We start from the raw sequence: 6000 nt of genomic DNA, 5'->3' as shown, positions 1-6000 counted from the left end.
AATTTACAGTGCAGAAGGAGGCCATTCGGCCCCCTGAGTCTGCACCGGCTCTTGGAAAGAGCACCCCACCCAAACTCAACACCTCCACCCAACACCAAGGACAATTTTGGACACTAAGGGCAATTTATCATGGCCAATCCACCTACCCTGCACATCTTTGGACTGTGGGAGGAAACCGGAGCACCCGGAGGAAACCCACGCAGACACGGGGAGGACGTGCAGACTCCGCACAGACAGTGACCCAAGCCGGAATCGAACCTGGGACCCTGGAGCTGTGAAGCAATTGTGCTATCCACAATGCTACCGTGCTGCCCTACATGGGGGGTGCAATTACGCTAGTGAGGGATCTAGCAGGGGGGAGGTTAACTGGGTTGCTGCTGCTGGGGAGAAGGGGAGTTGGTATGGGGTGGGGTGGTCGGGGCGGGAGGGCGCCGTTGGGGGGAGATACGGCTACGTGGGAACCGGGTGAGGAGCTGGATTGAAAAAGGAGATGGCTAGTCGACAAGGGGGGGGGGGTGGTAAAGAGCACCCCAACCCGGCTGATCACGTGGAATGTGAGAGGGCTGAACGGGCCAATTAAGAGGGCACGGGTACTCGCACACCTAAAGAAACTTAAGGCAGATGTGGTTATGCTGCAGGAGACGCATCTGAAACTGATAGACCAGGTCAGACTATGCAAAGGATGGGTGGGTAGGTGTTTCATTCGGGGCTAGACGCAAAAAACAGGGGGGTGGCTATACTAGTGGGGAAGCGGGTAATGTTTGAGGCAAAGACCATAGTGGCGGATAGTGGGGGCAGATACGTGATGGTGAGTGGCAAATTGCAAGGGGAGGCGGTGGTCTTAGTGAACGTATATGCCCCGAACTGGGATGATGCCAACTTTATGAGGCGTATGTTAGGACGTATCCCGGGCCTAGAGGTGGGGAAGTTGGTAATGGGTGGAGATTTTAATACGGTGGTGGGCCCAGGGCTGGACAGATCGAGGTCCAGGACCGGAAGGAGGCCGGCTGCAGCTAGGGTGCTTAAGGACTTTATGGAGCAGATGGGATGAGTCGACCCCTGGAGATTCAGTAGACCTAGGAGTAAGGAGTTTTCGTTTTTCTCCTATGTCCACAAAGTTTATTCACAAATAGACTTTTTTGTTTTGGGAAGGGCACTGATCCCGAAGGTGACGGGGATGGAGTACACGGCTATAGCTATTTCGGATCACGCTGCACATTGGGTGGACCTGGAGATAGGGGAGGAAAAACAACAGCGTCCACACTGGAGAATGGACATGGGATTATTGGCAGATGAGGGTGTGTGTTTAAGGTTGAGGGGGTGTATTGAAAGGTACTTGGGACTCAATGATAATGGGGAGGTTCAGGTGGGAGTTGTCTGGGAGGCGCTGAAGGCAGTGGTTAGAGGGGAGCTGATATCTATTAGGGCACATAAAGGAAAGCAGGAGAGTAGGGAAAGGGAGTGGTTGTTGAAAGACCTTCTGAGGGTGGACAGACAATATGCGGAGGCACCGGAGGAGGGACTGTACAGGGAAAGGCAAAGGCTACATGTAGAATTTGACTTGTTGACTACGGGTAATGCAGAGGCACAATGGAGGAAGGCACAGGGTGTACAGTACGAATATGGGGAGAAGGCGAGCAGGTTGCTGGCCCACCAACTGAGGAAAACGGGAGCAGCGAGGGAGATAGGGGGGGTGAGAGACGAGGAGAGAGAGATGGAGCGGGGAGCAGAGAGAGTGAATGGAGTGTTCAAGGCATTTTATGAAAGATTATATGAAGCTCAGCCCCCGGATGGGAAGGAGAGAATGATATGCTTTCTGGATCAGCTGGAATTTCCTAAGGTGGAGGAGCAGGCGAGGGCGGGACTGGGAGCACAGATTGAGACGGAGGAAGTAGTGAAAGGGATTGGGAGCATGCAGGCGGGGAAGGCCCCGGGACAAGACGGATTCCCAGTTGAATTCTATAGGAAATATATGGACTTGCTGGCCCCGCTACTGATGAGAACCTTCAATGAGGCGAGGGAAAGGGGGCAGCTGCCCCCGACTATGTCAGAGGCAACGATATCGCTCCTCCTAAAGAAGGAAAAAGACCCGCTGCAATGCGGGTCCTACAGGCCCATTTCCCTCCTGAATGTGGACGCTAAGATTCTGGCCAAGGTAATGGCAATGAGGATAGAGGATTGTGTCCCGGGGGTGGTTCATGAGGACCAAACTGGGTTTGTGAAGGGGAGACAGCTGAATACAAATATACGGAGGCTGCTAGGGGTAATGATGATGCCCCCACCAGAGGGGGAAGCGGAGATAGTGGTGGCGATGGATGCCGAGAAAACATTTGATAGAGTGGAGTGGGATTATTTGTGGGAGGTGCTGAGGAGATTTGGCTTTGGAGATGGGTATTTCAGATGGGTACAGATGCTGTATAGGGCCCCGATGGCGAGCGTGGTCACGAATGGACGGGGGCTCTGATTATTTTCGGCTCCATAGAGGGACGAGGCAGGGATATCCTCTGTCCCCGTTATTGTTTGCACTGGCGATTGAACCCCTGGCCATAGCATTGAGGGGTTCCAGGAAGTGGAGGGGAGTACTCAGGGGAGGAGAAGAACACCGGGTACCTCTGTATGCGGATGATTTGTTGCAGTATGTGGCGGACCCGGCGGAGGGGATGCCAGAGATAATGCGGACACTTGGGGAGTTTGGGGATTTTTCAGGGTATAAACTGAATATGGGGAAAAGAGAGTTGTTTGTGGTGCATCCAGGGGAGCAGAGCAGAGAAATAGAGGATTTACCATTGAGGAAGGTAACAAGGGACTTCTGGTATTTGGGGATCCAGATAGCCAAGAATTGGGGTACACTACATAGGCTTAATTTAACGCGGTTGGTGGAACAGATGGAGGAGGACTTTAAGAGATGGGACACGGTGTCCCTGTCACTGGCAGGTAGGGTGCAGGCGGTTAAAATGGTGGTCCTCCCGAGATTCCTTTTTGTGTTTCAGTGCCTCCCGGTGGTGGTCACGAAGGCTTTTTTCAAAAGAATCGAGAAGAGTATTATGAGTTTTGTGTGGGCTGGGAAGACCCCGAGAGTGAGGAGGGGATTTTTGCAGCGTAGTAGGGACAGCGGGGGGGGGGGGGGCTGGCACTACCGAGCCTAAGTGAGTACTACTGGGCCGCCAATATTTCTATGGTGTGTCAGTGGATGGGAGAAGGGGAGGGAGCGGCGTGGAAGAGATTGGAGAGGGCGTCCTGCAGGGGGACTAGCCTACAAGCAATGGTGACGGCACCGTTGCCGTTCTTACCGAAGAAATACACCACAAGCCCGGTGGTGGTGGCTACATTGAAAATTTGGGGGCACTGGAGACGGCATAGGGGAAAGACAGGAGCCTCGGTGTGGTCCCCGATAGGAAATAACCATAGGTTTGTTCCGGGGAGAATGGATGGGGGATTTGGAGCATGGCAAAGAGCAGGGGTAGCACAATTGAGAGATCTGTTCATGGATGGGACGTTTGCGAGTCTGGGCGCGCTGACGGAAAAATATGGGTTGCCCCAAGGGAATGCATTTCGGTATATGCAATTGAGGGCTTTTGCGAGTCAACAGGTGAGGGAATTCCCGCAGCTCCCGACGCAGGAAGTGCAGGATAGAATGATCTCAGAGACATGGGTGGGGGATGGTAAGGTGTCGGACATATAAATGGAAATGAGGGACTAGGGGGAGATCATGGTAGATGAGCTGAAAGGGAAATGGGAAGAAGAGCTGGGGGAGGAGATTGAGGAGGGGCTGTGGGCTGATGCCCGACGTAGGGTAAACTCATCGTCCTCGTGTGCCAGGCTAAGCCTGATACAATTTAAGGTGTTACACAGGGCGCATATGACTGGAGCACGGCTTAGTAAATTTTTGGGGGTAGAGGATAGGTGTGCGAGATGCTCGAGAAGCCCAGCGAATCACACCCACATGTTCTGGTCATGCCCGGCGCTACAGGGGTTTTGGGTGGGGGTGGCAAAGGTGCTTTCGAAGGTGGTGGGGGCCCAGGTCGAACCAAGCTGGGGGTTGGCTATATTTGGGGTGGCAGAAGAGCCGGGAGTGCAGGAGGTGAGAGAGGCTGATGTTTTGGCCTTTGCGTTCCTAGTAGCCCAGCGCAGGATATTGTTAATGTGGAAGGAAGCCAAACCCCCGGGTGTGGAGACCTGGATAAACGACATGGCAGGGTTTATAAAGTTAGAACGGATTAAGTTCGTATTAAGGGGTTCGGCTCAAGGGTTCACCAAGCGGTGGCAACCGTTCGTCGACTACCTCACAGAAAGATAGAGGGAATGGAAAAGAAGAAGACAACAGCAGCAACCCAGGGGGAGGGGGGGTGGTGGGGGGGGAGGAATCGGACGGACTCTCAGGGATGTTATTGTATATGTATAGACATTTGTTATAGGTAATTGTATATTGAACTGTTGGATTGTATCTTTGGAGAGTATTTATTTTTGACAAGGCAGTTGCCATTTCGTTTTGTTTTTGTTTCTGTTCATATATTATTTATTTATTTGTTTAAAACTGGCCACTGTTATTTATATTGCTTTATTGTTGTGTAAAAGAAACACTATGTACTGTTATGTTTGGCAAAAAAATTTTGAATAAAATATATTAAAAAAAAAAGAATTGGCTTGTTTCCTCTGACAGGTTTGCGGTGCCCTTTCATATGGCAACATTTCAGCTGAGTGATAATGGGGGGCACGGTAGCACAGTGGTTAGCACTGTTTCTTCACAGCGTTCGGGACTCGGGTTCGATTCCCGGCTTGGGTCACTGTCTGTACGGAGTCTGCATATTCTTCCAGTGTCTGCATGTGTTTCCTCCAGGGTGCTCCGATTTCCTCCCACAAGTCCCAAAAGACATGCTTGTTAGGTGAATTGGGCATTCCAAATGTTCCCTTTGTGTACCCGAACAGGCGCTGTGATGTGGTGACTAGGGAATTTTCACAGTAACTTCGATTTTTTTTTTTGATTTGATTTGATTTATTGTCACATGTACTGAAGTACAGTGAAAAGTATTTTTCTGCGACCGTGGGAAGGTTCACAGTACATACATAATAGACAAAAAGAATAATCAACAGAGTACATTGACAAATGGTACATCGACAAACAGTGGTTGGTTACAGTGCGGGTCAAAGGGCCAAACAGAGCAAATACATGAGCAGAAGCAGCATAGGGCGTCGTGAATAGTGTTCTTACAGGACATCAAACCTGTAAGAAAACATAGAAGAACATTATTAGTAATTATATAAGAAGTGGAAAATACTTTTAGTAGGTCAGAATGGTGATAGGAGATAAAAGAAAAAGGTGTGGGGCGAGAGCTCGCAGAGAGTCGCCATGTTCTGGCGCCATCTTGGATCTTTACAGTGTTCATAGAGTGTCATAGAATTTACAGTGCAGAAGGAGGCCATTCGGCCCATCGAATCTGCACCAGCCCTTGGAAAGAGCATACCTAAGCCCATACCCCCGCCCTAGCCCCATAACGCAGTAACCCCACCCAACACAACCTTTTTGGACACCAAGGGAAAATTAACATGGCCTACACCTGACCTGCACATTTTTGGACTATGGGACAAAACCGGAGCACAGGGAGGAAAACCACGCAGACACGGGGAGAACATGCAAACTCCACACAGACAGTGACCCAGCCAGGAATCGAACCTGGACCTGTGAAGCAACTGTGCTAACCACTGTACTACCGTGCCCCCCACTGTACTGGGGTTAATGTCAGCCTACTTGTGACATATGATTCTGATATTGATTTTGACATTGCAGGATATTAATGCCTTTAATTTGTAACCCCATAATTCATCTGCTCTATCACACCAGGATACTCCCTTAACTTGACCCTTTATTAATAATGTCATTGTGGTTTGTGCAGTCTGTCAATTGTTGAATTAACTCAGTCAGGTGCTTTGTGTGCATAACTAATGGTGAGCACTTAATATCTGCTCAATAAATTGGACAATCAATTTTCCACCGGGGTGAAT

Source organism: Scyliorhinus torazame, chromosome 5 (assembly GCF_047496885.1).
Source record: "Scyliorhinus torazame isolate Kashiwa2021f chromosome 5, sScyTor2.1, whole genome shotgun sequence".
NCBI classification, from domain to species: Eukaryota; Metazoa; Chordata; class Chondrichthyes; order Carcharhiniformes; family Scyliorhinidae; genus Scyliorhinus; species Scyliorhinus torazame.
This window is presented reverse-complemented; position numbering follows the sequence as displayed.